The sequence below is a fragment of the Anguilla anguilla genome, chromosome 19 (genome assembly GCF_013347855.1).
Source record: "Anguilla anguilla isolate fAngAng1 chromosome 19, fAngAng1.pri, whole genome shotgun sequence".
Lineage (NCBI taxonomy): Eukaryota > Metazoa > Chordata > Actinopteri > Anguilliformes > Anguillidae > Anguilla > Anguilla anguilla.
Genome location: NC_049219.1, coordinates 2,942,305 through 2,959,287, shown reverse-complemented (window position 1 = coordinate 2,959,287; position 16,983 = coordinate 2,942,305). Strand labels below are relative to the sequence as shown.

At 43.0% G+C, this 16,983-nt stretch overlaps 1 long non-coding RNA gene across 1 annotated transcript; it reads right to left on the bottom strand.

The window, feature by feature from the left end:
* Nucleotides 1-6,637: 6,637 nt before the first annotated feature.
* On the bottom strand, nucleotides 6,638-16,983 carry LOC118218982. The gene is made up of 2 exons (XR_004763626.1): nucleotides 16,950-16,983; nucleotides 6,638-6,900 (listed from the first exon to the last, which is right to left on the bottom strand). It is a non-coding gene; the product is annotated as an uncharacterized LOC118218982 (long non-coding RNA).

The window sequence follows — 16,983 nt, the reverse complement described above, 5'->3', positions numbered from 1 at the left end:
GACCACACTTAGTGAACTGTGTGCAGTTCTGGGGACTGTACTACAAGAAAGATATAGAGGATCTGGAAAAGGTTGAAATAAGGGAAACCAAACTGGTTCCTGGTATGAAAGATAAAAGTTTTGAGGAAAATATTCAGATGCTTAACTTCTTCAAGCTTAGTAAAAGTAGACTCATGGTTATTTGATTGAGTCTTTAAAATTCATAAAGGGGATCAACAAAGTGAACTACAAGAAATTCTTCAGGTTCAGCTCTCTGTTCAACCCTATTTTTCACTGCACAGATCCATAATCACTAATTCTATTTAATTAAGGTCACACACAGTGCACAGCACAACTCACCCCAGTGTCTGTAGTTTACAGTTTGGACTCATCAGTCCAGCACAGAGCAGCTTCACTCCTGAATCTCCCAGGTTATTGTTGCTGAGATCCAGATCTCTCAGGGGTGAGTTTGATGACTGAAGAGCTGAGGCCACAATTTCACAGGACATCTTTGTGAGGTCACAGCTGTTCAGTCTGCAAAAGAGAGTTGATATATTATTGTATGTTTAAATAGCGCAATATCCTGTAAAATCTGATATGTGCAATGTAACAGTAATCATGCTGAGTGATGACGAGTGATATTGAGGATCTGTAGATATCCACCCCACACTTGCTGCAGCTGTGCTTCAGCTGAACTTACTGTAAGAGGCCCTCTGTGTCAGTTCTGAACTTTCCTAATACAGCTAGGTCTATTACAGGATCCAGAAGAAACCATGGGGAGATGTCAGACCAGCAGGTTGAAGAAGCCATGTCTTTTCCACTCTAATTGTAGCTTTCCCCATTGTATACTTGCACAATTAATAAGAGCATTTCTCCTCTTTCTGCCCTTGCAGGTTCACTTCCCATGAGTCCTCAATAGGATGCATAGTAGGGTGATCTACACTAGATCATTTAAACTTAATCCAGTTATGCAAAGCAAGCTTTATCCATCTATGCCTCAGTGGTATTTCTCCCATCTCATTAGTAATGCAATAACTGGAGTTGTTCTGAGTGCCCTACAGCATATCCTCAAAGCTCTTGCCTGTTTAACATGTGATGCCAGGAAGGGAATTGGGGTGCTGTCCACCAGGGGGCAGCATCGGCCCTACAGACGGGTATAGCTGCAGCTGTGGACCATGGGCTCTAACCATGGGCTCTATAAGAGGCCTAGCTTCCAGGCCAAAGGGAGGGTGCTTTTAGATGGTGTTTGGGAGCTGGACTATGGACAGTATGGTGGGTTGGTGCCAGTTTTGTTTGGAGCAGCTAAAGGTGCATATAATGACCCTGTACTCTATATAGCAGTGAGGAGTCTCCTTGTGTTCCTGCTATATAATGACCCTGTGCTCTATATAGCAGTGAGGAGTCTCCTTGCGTTTCTGCTATATAATGACCCCGCGCAACCTCTACCGTCTGCCTAGCAAGATAAGTAAAGCCAACTGCTGTTGATTTTAAATGTTCTAAAATCCAGACTTCAGCTTTGGATTGGAACCACAGAAAAGTGACAAAACTAAGTTATGTAACATTGCATCTAAACAGCAGCTTGCATGTTGATCAGATTGACACTTCCCTAAGATGTACACAAATACCCTATCGACTAATAGTTGATTTTACCAACAGTAATAATATCCAAGGCCGCGTTTACCCAATGGGCTACATGGGCTGCAGTCAGCGGTGAGGGAAATGTTCTTTTTCTTTTTTTTAATGAATTTTTAATTCGTTTTGACATATATACGTACCCGTAGGATTGCTGCACGTCTCGCGATATACTGCCGTTAATCTAACCAACGAAAACGTACAAAATATGTTGTCGCGAGAATTCTTGTCATCATCAAAATTCTGTCTAAAACAAACAAGTCGTCCAGCAGAAAATTCGAGAGTGGGGCGCAAAAAAGAGCAAGAAAACAACAAAAAGCAAGAAACGAAGAAGTTCTCAGTAAAATACAGAAGCATACTTCTTTCTTCAAAACATCGACGGATGATTACTTAACAGCAACCGAAGCAGGCTCCGACATCAACAACGATCCCTTCCTTGACACATGCCCTGACGCTGACGATGATGCAGATGCTAACCCAAGTCCCACCACACCAACTCAGTCAACCCGGCCGCCTTCTCCGGAAACTATACCGCCGTCACCAGGCAGAGATGGCACAGCTACGACATCAACCCTGTTAGCATCGAGCACGCCTTCGCTGGAACCCGGCTCCGGAGACACTGATAACATCAGCACTGTCAGTGCTGCTGACGAAACTACTCCGCTAGCAGGTGCAGGCGCCACGGTCGGGAGGAAAGATGCAACATGTGGAGCCACATCCACTGATGTAGCTCGTTGGGGACGCGTTACCGAAAACTTGCGTAGCTATTGGGTGAGCAAAGGAATAAAAGCATCCTTGTCATGTCAAAATAAAGACATAGCATTCACAGCATCAGAACGATCGTATAAAAATCAGAACAGACAATTGAGTAAGCCCTTGTTATCGCGTAATCTGCGTAATGGGGAGAGTGTTACCCGTGAGTGGTTAGTTTATTCTCCAACAACCGGTAATGTATATCGCTTTTTTTGTCGGCTTTTCGGCGGGACACCATCTGCCTTTTCTCAATCCGGGTTTTCTGATTGGAAACATGCTTCTTGTCGGACTGAAGAGCATGAGTTAAGCCAGTCTCATCGAAATGCAATGCTCATTCTGGTTTTTTAAAATTCCTGCCCATATACAGTCATACCGGTGAGTCTCTTTTTCAGTCCGTTACAGACGTGCTAAATGACATGAATATTGATATAAATAATTGTAGGTGACAATGTTTTGATAATGCATCCAACATGTCAGGTGTGTACAAAGGACTGAGGGCCTGTATTCTAGAAGTAAATCCTTTGGCTGAGTGGATACCTTGTGCAGCCCACTCACTCAATTTAGTGAAGTGAACAGTGTAGACTGCTGCTCTGAAACAACCACATTTTTCAGATCTGTTCACCCTTCAATTTTTTCTCGGGATCACCCCGCCGATGGAAGGTTATGATGGATGGACTTGAGCCCAATGTTAACAAACGCATAGAGACTTTAAAGGGACTGTCGGACAGGAGATGGGCCGCTCACGCCCAGGCCACCAAAGCTCGCTCTGTGTAAACTATAAAAATATATTGAATTCGCTAATAAACATATCAGATGATGATTCTCAGAATGCTCTCACGCGTGACGAGGCGTGCTCTCTGGCTAACAAAATGAACCGATTAGAGACAGCTTTCTTGTGTATATTGTGGAACAAAGTATTACAAAGAATTCAGACAACGAGTAGGCTACTATCCTCCAGAAGGTAGATGTGGATCTCGTTACGGCTGTGGATATGCTGCGATCACTGTCAGATTTCGTGGCAGGTTTACGCGACCAGTTTGGAGACCTGGAGACGCAGGCCAAGGAAATGGGAGGAACACAGGAATACAGGTCTGTGGTAACTCGGCAGGCGAAGAGAAAACGAAGAGCAGATGATTCCAGTGCACCTGACCACATTCTAATTGGAGCTGAGGAGTTTCGTGTCGAGATATTTTTAGTCATTATTGACAAACTATCAAGTGCTTTGCAAGCAAGACATAAGTCCTGCACAGAGACTTTTTAACCCATCTCAAGAGCCTGTCTGTGTCTGAAATACGCGAAGTGAGCCGCAATCTTCAGAAAAAATATAGCACTGATTTACAGGATGTTTTTGAGGATGAGCTTGTTCAGTTCATTAAATTCTGCGACACAAGAACTGACGATCTGTCACCAAGAAACCTGATGGTCTTACTGAGAGAGAAACAACTCCAAAGTGCTTTCCCAAAAGTGGACATCGCACTTCGAATTTATCTCACTCTTCCTATTTCAAATGCCACCAGAGAAAGATCATTTTCCAAGTTGGGCATTATTAAGAACAGACTGAGGGCATCCATTGAGGAAAATAGACTGAACGGGTTGACCATTCTGTCCATTGAGCATGATCTGCTGAGCCAGCTGGATTTTAAGGATTTAATTAAGGATTTTTCATCAAAGAAAAGCAGGAAAAAGGTATTTTAATGACATCACTGGTGAGTCAGATTTTTAAAAATATGCTAGTTTAAGTCTTGAATATTATCATGTAGTTTATAAACAAAAATGACTACGATATTCTATTCAGTGATGCCCATATGTATTTCTCATACAAATATAATTAGAATGTTGTTTTTCTTTTGTGGACTGTTTGCCGTGTGATAAAACTGCTTGAATTTTGATTATCCTGCCGTTGTGTGTTTTCAGTATGACTATAATTGGCGTTCTTCTGTATGGCATTGGTGTGTATTTTCCCATGGCCTCTTTGCACTGGCTTATTATGGGGTTGTCTTGTGTTGCGTATCTTTGCGTGTGTGCGTCGCCGCGGCGGGGGGGCCTCTGAGTTGCGTAGCCCAGGGCCTCAAGATGGGTAAACGCAGCCCTGATAATATCTAATTTTATGCTCAATATCTTCAGAAACGCCACAACCCTGTAGCACACACAGGTGTGTAATGTGAAGGAGTACAACTTATCTTCATCACAAGGTCAGTGTATGAAAGAGAGTGGGGCATAAGTATGGATTTCATTAGAGTTCATAGCAGGTATTGAATAATGGGGATGGATGAAGACTGCAATATGTGACAGAAGTGAATCCAGAAGTGGGCAGAAACCTGGCAAATGAAACTCAATAAAGCTAAATGTAAAGTTCTACATGTGGGAAATAATAACACAAGACTTTATGGGAGGAACAACATTGGAATGTGCTCAATTTTGGGAGTAATAGTTGATCAAAACCTTTCAGGTTCTAGGCACTGTGCTGTTGCAGTAAAAAAGCCAACAGGATGCTGGGATAGTAGTGAGTATAAATCAAGGCTCCAGAGTGCGACCATTTTGGTTGAACATGCGACCAAAAATCTGTCAAGTGCGACTAAACATTTTCATTGGTCGCACCGGTGCACCTGACATTTAGCAGGTCTGTCTGTGTGTGTGTAGCGTTATTTTTTTCCCCACCCGCATTCTGCGAAGACCCGCCCCTACTCTGCCTCTGATTGGCTCTGACCCTGATATTCTTCTTCGCTGAATGCGGGTGGGGGAAAAAATAAGGCATGTGTGTATTAGTGATGTGCGGATCGCAGTTATATCCGCGGGCACCACGGTTAATCTGCGGATCGGGTGGGCCGAGTCATAAAAATTAACATTCTGATTAATAGCGGATGGGTTGCGGGTGGGTGAAATAATACATCATTAATGAGGAAAATATTAATTACATTCTCTAAAATGTGAACATATTTTAAGCTTCATTTTTCGTCAGGCGTGAATTAGCAGACTAGACTCTCGTTGCGCCAATTGCGGCGTCCATTTGTCTTAAGCAGCAATGGAGGCAAAAAAGATCCGAGAGAAAATTAAAAAAGGAGAATTAAAAAAGGAAGGGCAGAAAAGTTCAGTGTGGGAGCGATTTAGTGAATGACGAGTCAAGTGCTGGGTATGTCATATGCAACAGCTGCGAAATAATGAGAAATAGCGGTAATGTGTGATCGGGTGCGGGTCTCTAAATCGGAGAAAATAATTTGTTCGGGTGGGTGGCGGGTGGATGATTTATGCGTACATGTGGATTCGGATGACGTCAGAGCCGATCCGCGCATCACTAGTGTGTATGTGTGAAACCGCGCCCTGTACTCCTCCGGGAGCAGCGCACACTTTTATTTGAGTTATTTGAGTTTGATTTATTTATTTGAGTTTGTCAAGCACTTTAAACATCAGCACTTTTTAAGTTTAATTTTTAAACAATTGAGGTTATTGCGATTTCTTGTTTGTGCTGTCATTTAAATAAAGAAAAAACATTTATCTGCACCTTTATTCCTGTTTACAATCATTTACATAATGTGTTAAGAAATTACCAATGTGTATGGGAACTGACAAAAAAGGTAACTTAACTTAAAATGTATTATTACGCTGCCAAAAGGCGCGGTGAAAATGTTTGGGTCTAACTAAATTATGTGCTGCTGCACCTAAATGAAAAAGTTAGGCGCACCAGTGCATCCAATGTAAAAAGTTAGTCTGGAGCCCTGTAAATCCAAGGAAGTTATACTTATTTTATACAATACCTTTGTCAGACCACACTTACAGAATTGTGTGCAGTTCTGGGGACTGTACTACAAGAAAGATATAGAGGATCTGGAAAAGGTTGAAATAAGGGAAACCAAACTAGTTCCTGGTATGAAAGATAAAAGTTTTGAGGAAAGACTTCAGATGCTTAACTTCTTCAAGCTTAGTAAAAGTAGACTCAGGGTTATTTGATTGAGTCTTTTAAATTCATAAAGGGGATCAACAGAGTGAACTACAAGAGATTCTTCAGGTTCAGCTCTGTTAGTATGACGAGGGGGCATAAAAGGAAATTAGCAAAAGGTAAATTCCGCACCGACGTTAGGAAGTATTTTTTCACACAGAGAGTAGTCACTGTGTAGAATAGCTTGGCGCATGTCATGTAGTAGAGGCAGAAACTCTGGGGGTTGTCAAGACCGGGCTTGATACGATGCTGGATACTATCTAGTTTGTAGGTAAACCTAGCACTAGTGGTAGGTAGTAAAACGGTGAGCATGTCGGGCTGAATGGCCTATTCTCATCATTATGTTATGTCATTTTTGTTATGTTATGATCGACGTGAAACATACTACTGTACTGAAGTGGTCAACATTTTACAATGTCAATCATGCATTCAGCATTCAGTCATCACCTGTGACCTGATACTACAGACTCTACTGAAAACATTCTGGTCAAGAACCACAAACCTGGCAACCCTAAGACTCACGAGGGTTTATCCTGCTTTTCTTTGTTGTGCTAGAGCAGTTAGAAGAGAGGGATGAGAACAATGTGGACAAAGAAAGAATTCTGGTGGACATAGGAGGAAACAGAGAGAAAGCACTTCATATATTTCACTGCACAGAGCCATAATCACTAATTCTATTTAGTTAAGGTCACATAGTACACAGCACTACTCACCCCAGTCTCTGTAGTTTACAGTTTGGACTCATCAGTCCAGCACAGAGCAGCTTCACTCCTGAATCTCCCGGGTTATTGTAGCTGAGGTCCAGATCTCTCAGGGGTGAGTTTGATGACTGGAGAGCTGAGGCCACAATTTCACAGGACATCTCTGTGAGGTCACAGCTGTTCAGTCTGCAAAAGAGAGTTGATATATTATTGTATTTTTAATTAGCGCAATATCCTGTAAAATGTGATATGTGCCATGTAACAGTAATCGTGTTGAGTGATGAAGAGTGATATTGAGGATCTGCAGATATCCACCTCACACTTGCTGCAGCTGTGCTTCAGCTGAACTTACTGTAAGAGGCCCTCTGTGTCCGTTCTGTTCTTTCCTAATACAGCTAGGTCTATTACAGGATCCAGAAGAATCCGGGGAGATGACAGACCAGCAGGTTGAAGGAGCCATGTCTTTTCCCCTTTAATTGTAGCTTTCCCCATTGCATACTTGCACAATTAATAAGAGCTTTTCTCCTCTTTCTGCCCTTGCATGTCCACTTCCCATGAGTCCTCAATAGGATGCATAGTAGGGTGATCTACACTAGATCATTTAAACTTAATCCAGTTATGCAAAGCAAGTTTTATCCATCTATGCCTCAGTGGTATTTCTCCCATCTCATTAGTAATGCAATAACTGGAGTTGTTCTGAGTGCCCTACAGCATATCCTCAAAGCTCTTGCCTGTTTAACATGTGATGCCAGGAAGGGAATTGGGGTGCTGTCCACCAGGGGGCAGCATCGGCCCTACAGACGGGTATAGCTGCAGCTGTGGTTCATTGCAATCACATCAGCTGTGGCCCATTACCTAACCATGGGCTCTATAAGAGGCCTAGCTTCCAGGCCAAGGGGAGGGTGCTTTTAGATTGTGTTTGGGAGCTGGGCTATGGACAGTATGGTGGGTTGGTGCCAGTTTTGTCTGGAGCAGCTAAAGGTGCATATAATAACCCTGTGCTCTATATCGCAGTGAGGAGTCTCCTTGTGTTTCTGCTATATAATGACCCTGTGCTCTATATAGCAGTGAGGAGTCTCCTTGTGTTCCTGCTATATAATGACCCTGTGCTCTATATAGCAGTGAGGAGTCTCCTTGTGTTTCTGCTATATAATGACCCTGCGCAACCTTTACCGTCTGCCTAGCAAGATAAGTAAAGCCAACTGCTGTTGATTTTAAATGTTCCAAAATCCAGACTTTAGCTTTGGATTGGAACCACAGAAAAGTGACAAAACTAAGTGATGTAACATTGCACCCAAACAGCAGTTTGCATGTTGATCAGATTGACACTCTTCCCTAAGATGTACACACATACCATATCGACCAATAGTTGATTTTACCAACAGTAATAATATCCAAGGCCGCGTTTACCCAATGGGCTACATGGGCTGCAGTCCCAGGCCTCCGCCACTAGGGGTGCCTCAGCGGTGAGGGGAATGTTTTTTTTCTTTTCTTTTTCACAAATTTTTAATTCGTTTTGACATACATACGTACCCGCAGGATTGCTGCACGTCTCGCGATATACTGCCGTTAATCTAACCAACGTAAACGTACAAAATATGCTGTCATGAGAATTCTTGTGTCATCATCAAAATTCCGTCTAAAACAAACATGTCGTCAAGCAGAAAATTCGAGAGTGGGGCGCAAAAAAGAGCAAGAAAACAACAACAAAAAGCAAGAAACGAAGAAGTTCTCAGTAAAATACCGAAGCTTACTTCTTTCTTCAAAACATCGATGGATGATTACTTAACAGCAACCGAAGCAGGCTCCGACATCAACAACGATCCCTTCCCTGACACATGCCCTGACGCTGACGATGATGCAGATGCTAACCCAAGTCCCACCACACCAACTCAGTCAACCCGGCCGCCTTCTCCGGAAACTATACCGCCGTCACCAGGCAGAGATGGCACAGCCACGACATCAACCCTGTTAGCATCGAGTACGCCTTCTCTGGAACCCGGCTCCGGAGACACTGATAACATCAGCACTGTCAGTGCTGCTGACGAAACTACTCCGCTAGCAGGTGCAGGCGCCACGGTCGGGAGGAAAGATGCAACATGTGGAGCCACATCCACTGATGTAGCTTGTTGGGGACCCGTTACCGAAAACTTGCGTAGCTATTGGGTGAGCAAAGGAATAAAAGCATCCTTGTCATGTCAAAATAAAGACATAGCATTCACAGCATCAGAACGATCGTATAAAAATCAGAACAGACAATTGAGTAAGACCTTGTTTTCGCGTAATCTGCGTAATGGGGAGAGTGTTACCCGTGAGTGGTTAGTTTATTCTCCAACAACCGGTAATGTATATCGCTTTTTTTGTCGGCTTTTCGGCGGGACACCATCTGCCTTTTCTCAATCCGGGTTTTCTGATTGGAAACATGCTTCTTGTCGGACTGAAGAGCATGAGTCAAGCCAGTCTCATCGAAATGCAATGCTCATCTGGTTCGCTCGCACACAGGTGCACGGAATTGACAACGAACTTAAGGAGCGCTGCGAAGAGGAGGGGAAGTATTGGCGCGAGGTCCTAAAACGAATTGTCTCCGTTATACAGTTCTTGTCAGAACGAGGTCTCGCATTCCGAGGAGGCGATGAAGTTCTCGGTTCCCCTAACAATGGCAACTATTTGGGAATACTTGAGCTACTCAGCAAGTTCGACCCCTTTCTTGCCGAACATTTAAAGAAATATGGAAACCAGGGGAGTGGGTCTACTTCCTATTTATCCAACACTATATGTGATGCATTCATTGCAATTATGGGACAGCGAGTTCAAGCTGAAATTATTCTAATGGTGCAGAAAGCAAAGTACTTCTCTCTTGTTGTTGATTCAACCCCAGATTTAACCCATATTGATCAGCTAACATTCGTGATAAGATATGTCTCTCAGGAAGGTCAAGTCTTCGAGCGTTTTTTAAAATTCCTGCCCATATACAGTCATACCGGTGAGTCTCTTTTTCAGTCCGTTACAGACGTGCTAAATGACATGAATATTGATATAAATAATTGTAGGGGACAATGTTTTGATAATGCATCCAACACGTCAGGTGTGTACAAAGGACTGAGGGCCCGTATTCTAGAAGTAAATCCTTTGGCTGAGTGGATACCTTGTGCAGCCCACTCACTCAATTTAGTCGGAGTGAACAGTGTAGACTGCTGCTCTGAAACAACCACATTTTTCAGATCTGTTCACTCTTCAATCTTTTCTCGGGATCACCCCGCCGATGGAAGGTTATGATGGATGGACTTGAGCCCAATGTTAACAAACGCATAGAGACTTTAAAGGGACTGTCGGACACGAGATGGGCCGCTCACGCCCAGGCCACCAAAGCTCTCTGTGTAAACTATAAAAATATATTGAATTCGCTAATAATCATATCAGATGATGATTCTCAGAATGCTCTCACGCGTGACGAGGCGCGCTCTCTGGCTAACAAAATGAACCGATTAGAGACAGCTTTCTTGTGTATATTGTGGAACAAAGTATTACAAAGAATTCAGACAACGAGTACTATCCTCCAGAAGGTAGATGTGGATCTCGTTACGGCTGTGGATATGCTGCGATCACTGTCAGATTTCGTGGCAGGTTTACGCGACCAGTTTGGAGACCTGGAGACGCAGGCCAAGGAAATGGGAGGAACACAGGAATACAGGTCTGTGGTAACTCGGCAGGCGAAGAGAAAACGGAGAGCAGATGATTCCAGTGCACCTGACCACATTCTAATTGGAGCTGAGAAGTTTCGTGTCGAGGTATTTTTAGTCATAACTGACAAACTAACAAGTGCTTTGCAAGCAAGACATAAGTCCTACACAGAGACTTGCGACTATTTTGGCTTTTTAACCCATCTCAAGAGCCTGTCTGTGTCTGAAATACGCGAAGCAAGCCGCAATCTTCAGAAAAAATATAGCACCGATTTACAGGATGTTTTCGAGGATGAGCTTGTTCAGTTCATTAAATTCTGTGACACAACAACTGACGATCTGTCACCAAGAAACCTGATGGTCTTACTGAGAGAGAAACAACTCCAAAGTGCTTTCCCAAACGTGGACATCGCACTCCGAATTTATCTCACTCTTCCTATTTCAAATGCCACCAGAGAAAGATCATTTTCCAAGTTGGGCATTATTAAGAACAGACTGAGGGCATCCATTGAGGAAAATAGACTGAACGGGTTGACCATTCTGTCCATTGAGCATGATCTGCTGCGCCAGCTGGATTTTAAGGATTTAATTAAGGATTTTGCATCAAAGAAAAGCAGGAAAAAGGCCTTTTAATGACATCACTGGTGAGTCAGATTTTTTTTAATATGCTAGTTTAAGTCTTGAATATTATTGTGTAGTTTATAAACAAAAATGACTACGATATTCTATTCAGCGATGCCCATATGTATTTCTCATACAAATAGAATTAGAATGTTGTTTTTCTTTTGTGGACTGTTTGCCGTGTGATAAAACTGCTCGAATTTTGATTATCCTGCCGTTGTGTGTTTGCAGTATGACTATAATTGGCGTTCTTTTGTATGGCGTTGGTGTGTATTTTCCCATGGCCTCTTTGCACTGGCTTATTATGGGGTTGTCTTGTGTTGCGTATCTTTGCGTGCGTCGCCGCGGCGGGGGGGCCTCTGAGCTGCGTAGCCCAGGGCCTCAAGATGGGTAAACACGGCCCTGATAATATCTCATTTTATGCTCAATATCTTCAGAAACACCACAACCCTGTAGCACACACAGGTGTGTAATGTGAAGGAGTACAACTTATCTTCATCACAAGGTCAGCGTATGAAAGAGAGTTCATAGCAGGTAGTGAATAATGGGGATGGATGAAGACTGCAATATATGACAGAAGTGAATCCAGAAGTGGGCAGAAACCTGGCAAATGAAACTCAATAAAGCTAAATGTAAAGTTCTACATGTGGGAAATAATAACACAAGGCTAGATTACTTTATGGGAGGAACAACATTGGAATGTGCTCAATTTTGGGAGTAATAGTTGATCAAATCCTTTCAGGTTCTAGGCACTGTGCTGTTGCAGTAAAAAAGCCAACAGGATGCTGGGATAGTAGTGAGTATAAATCAAGGCTCCAGAGTGCGACCATTTTGGGTGCACATGCGACCAAAAATCTGTCAAGTGCGACTAAACATTTTCATTGGTCGCACCGGTGCACCTGACATTTAGCAGGTCTGTCTGTGTGTGTGTGTAGCGTTATTTTTTTCCCCACCCGCATTCTGTGAAGACCCGCCCCTACTCTGCCTCTGATTGGCTCTGACCCTGATATTCTTCTTCGCTGAATGCGGGTGGGGAAAAAAATAAGGCATGTGTGTATTAGTGATGTGCGGATCGCAGTTATATCCGCGGGCACCACGGTTAATCTGCGGATCGGGTGGGCCGAGTCATAAAAATTAACATTCTGATTAATAGCGGATGGGTTACGGGTGGGTGAAATAATACATCATTAATGAGGAAAATATTAATTACATTCTCTAAAATGTGAACATATTTTAAGCTTCATTTTTCGTCAGGCGTGAATTAGCAGACTAGACTCTCGTTGCGCCAATTGCGGCGTCCATTTGTCTTAAGCAGCAATGGAGGCAAAAAAGATCCGAGAGAAAATTAAAAAAGGAGAATTAAAAAAGGAAGGGCAGAAAAGTTCTGTGTGGGAGCGATTTAGTGAATGACGAGTCAAGTGCTGGGTATGTCATATGCAACAGCTGCGAAATAATGAGAAATAGCGGTAATGTGTGATCGGGTGCGGGTCTCTAAATCAGAGAAAATAATTTGTTCGGGTGGGTGGCGGGTGGATGATTGCGTACATGCGGATTCGGATGACGTCAGAGCCGATCCGCGCATCACTAGTGTGTATGTGTGAAACCGCGCCCTGTACTCCTCCGGGAGCAGCGCACACTTTTATTTGAGTTATTTGAGTTTGATTTATTTATTTCAGTTTGTCAAGCACTTTAAACATCAGCACTTTTTAAGTTTATTTTTTAAACAATTGAGGTTATTGCCATTTCTTGTTTGTGCTGTGATTTAAATAAAGAAAAAACATTTATCTGCACCTTTATTCCTGTTTACAATCATTTACATGTGTTAAGAAATTACCAATGTGTATGGGAACTGACAAAAAAGGTAACACTTAAAATGTATTATTACGGCGCCAAAAGGCGCGGTGAAAAATTTTGGGTCTAACTAAATTATGTGCTGCTGCACCTAAATGAAAAAGTTAGGCGCACCAGTGCATCCAATGTAAAAAGTTAGTCTGGAGCCCTGTAAATCCAAGGAAGTTATACTTATTTTATACAATACCTTTGTCAGACCACACTTAGTGAACTGTGTGCAGTTCTGGGGACTGTACTACAAGAAAGATATAGAGGATCTGGAAAAGGTTGAAATAAGGGAAACCAAACTGGTTCCTGGTATGAAAGATAAAAGTTTTGAGGAAAGACTTCAGATGCTTAACTTCTTCAAGCTTAGTAAAAGTAGACTCAGGGTTATTTGATTGAGTCTTTTAAATTCATAAAAAGGGATCAACAAAGTGAACTACAAGAGATTCTTCAGGTTCAGCTCTGTTAGTATGACGAGGGGGCATAAAAGGAAATTAGCAAAAGGTAAATTCCACACCGACGTTAGGAAGTATTTTTTCACACAGAGAGTAGTCACTGTGTAGAATAGCTTGGCGCATGTCATGTAGTAGAGGCAGAAACTCTGGGGGTTGTCAAGACCGGGCTTGATATGATGCTGGATACTATCTAGTTTGTAGGTAAACCTAGCACTAGTGGTAGGTAGTAAAACGGTGAGCATGTCGGGCTGAATGGCCTATTCTCGTCATTATGTTATGCTATTTTTGTTATGTTATGATAGACGTGAAACATATTACTGTACTGAAGTGGTCAATATTTTACAATGTCAATCATGCATTCAGCATTCAGTCATCACCTGTGACCTGATACTACAGACTCTACTGAAAACTTACATTCTGGTCAAGAACCACAAACCTGGCAACCCTAAGACTCATGAGGGTTTATCCTGCTTTTCTTTGTTGTGCTAGAGCAGTTAGAAGAGAGGGATGAGAACAATGTGGACAAAGAAAGAATGCTGGTGGACACAGGAGTAAACAGAGAGAAAGCACTTTATATATATTTCACTGCACAGAGCCATAATCACTAATTCTATTTAGTTAAGGTCACACAGTACACAGCACTACTCACCCCAGTCTCTGTAGTTTACAGTCTGGACTCATCAGTGCAGCACAGAGCAGCTTCACTCCTGAATATCCCAGGCTATTGTAGCTGAGGTCCAGATCTCTCAGGGCTGATGACTGGAGAGCTGAGGCCACAATTTCACAGGACTTCCCTGTGAGGTAACAGCTGTTCAGTCTGCAAAAGAGTGTTGATATATTATTGTATTTTAAATAGCGTAATATGCTGTAAAATCTGATATGTGCAATATTACAGTAATCATATTGAGTGATGAAGAGTGATATTGAGGATCTGCAGATATCCACCCCACACTTGCTGCAGCTGTGCGTCACCTGATCTTACTGTAAGAGGCCCTCTGTGTCAGTTCTGTTCTTTCCTAATACAGCTAGGTCTATTACAGGATCCAGAAGAAACCATGGGGAGATGACAGACCAGCAGGTTGAAGAAGCCATGTCTTTTCCCCACTTATTGTAGCTTTCCCCATTGCATACTTGCACAATTAATAAGAGCTTTTCTCCTCTTTCTGCCCTTGCATGTCCACTTCCCATGTGTCCTCAATAGGATGCTTAGCAGGGTGATCTACACTAGATCATTTAAACTTAATCCAGTTATGCAAAGCAAGTTTTATCCATCTATGCCTCAGTGATATTTCTCCCATCTCATTAGTAATGCATTAATTGGTGTTGTTCTGAGTGCCCCCACAGCATATCCTCAAAGCTTTTGCCTGTTTAACATGTGATACCAGGAAGTGAATTGGGGTGCTGTCCACCAGGGGGCAGCATTGGCCCTACAGACGGATATAGTTGCAACTGTGGCTCATTGCAATCACATCAGCTGTGGCCCATTACCTAACCATGGGCTCTATAAGAGGCCTAGCTTCCAGGCCAAGGGGAGGGTGCTTTTAGATGGTGTTTGGGAGCTGGGCTATGGACAGTATGGTGGGTTGGTGCCAGTTTTGTTTGGAGCAGCTAAAGGTGCATATAATAACCCTGTGCTCATTATATGACAATGAGGAGTCTCCTTGTGTTCCTGCTATATAATAACCCTGTGCTCTATACAGTAGTGAGGAGTCTCCTTGTGTTCCTGCTATATAATGACCCTGAGCTCTATATAGCAGTGAGGACTCTCCTTGTGTTCCTGCTATATAATGACCCTGTGCTCTATACAGCAGTGAGGAGTCTCCTTGTGTTCCTGCTATATAATGACCCTGTGCTCTATTTAGCAGTGAGGAGTCTCCTTGTGTTCCTGCTATATAATGACCCTGTGCTCTATTTAGCAGTGAGGAGTCTCCTTGTGTTCCTGCTATATAATGACCCTGTGCTCTATTTAGCAGTGAGGAGTCTCCTTGTGTTCCTGCTATATAATGACCCTGTGCACCCTCTACCCTCTGCCTAGCAAGATAAGTAAAGCCAACTGCTGTTGAAGTACACAGCACTACTCACCCCAGTCTCTGTAGTTTACAGTTTGGACTCATCAGTCCAGCACAGAGCAGCTTCACTCCTGAATCTCCCAGGTTATTGTAGCTGAGGTCCAGATCTCTCAGGGGTGAGATTGATGACTGAAGAGCTGAGGCCACAATTTCACAGGACTTCTCTGTGAGGTCACACCTATTCAGTCTGCAAATAAGAGTTTCTATATTATTGTATGATTAAATAGCGCAATATACTGTAAAATCTTATATGTGCAATGTTACAGTAATCATGCTGAGTGATGAAGAGTGATATTGAGGATCTGCAGATATCCACCCCACACTTGCTGCAGCTGTGCGTTACCTGAACTTACTGTAAGAGGCCCTCTGTGTCAGTTCTGTTCTTTCCTAACACAGCTAGGTCTATTACAGGATCCAGAAGAAACCAAGGGGAGATGACAGACCAGCAGGTTGAAGAAGCCATGTCTTTTCCCCTTCAATTGTAGCTTTCCCCATTGCATACTTGCACAATTAATAAGAGCTTTTCTCCTCTTTCTGCCCTTGCACGTCCACTTCCCATGAGTCCTCAATAGGATGCATAGTAGGGTGATCTACACTAGATCATTTAAATTTAATCCAGTTATGCAAAGCAAGTTTAATCCATCTATGCCTCAGTGGTATTTCTCCCATCTCATTAGTAATGCATTAATTGGTGTTGTTCTGAGTGCCTCGAAGCATATCCTCAAAGCTTTTGCCTGTTTAACATGTGATGCCAGGAAGGGAATTGGGGTGCTGTCCACCAGGGGGCAGCATCGGCCCTACAGACGGGTATAGCTGCAGCTGTGGTTCACTGCAATCACATCAGCTGTGGTCCATTACCTAAACATGGGCTCTATAAGAGGCCTAGCTTCCAGGCCAAGGGGAGGGTGCTTTTAGATGGTGTTTGGGAGCTGGGCTATGGACAGTATGGTGGGTTGGTGTCAGTTTTGTTTGAAGCAGCTAAAGGTGCATAAAATAACCCTGTGCTCTATATCGCAGTGAGGAGTCTCCTTGTGTTCCTGCTATATAATGAGCCTGTGCTCTGTATAGCAATGAGGAGTCTCCTTGTGTTCCTGCTATATAACAACCCTGTGCTCTATATAGCAGTGAGGAGTCTCCTTGTGTTTTGTTATATAATGACCCTGTGCTCTATATCGCAGTGAGGAGTCTCCTTGTGTTCTGCTATATAATGACCCTGTGCTCGATTTAGCAGTGAGGAGTCTCCTTGTGTTCTATTTAGTTAAGGTCACACAGTACACAGCACTACTCACCCCAGTGTCTGTAGTTTACAGTTTGGACTCATCA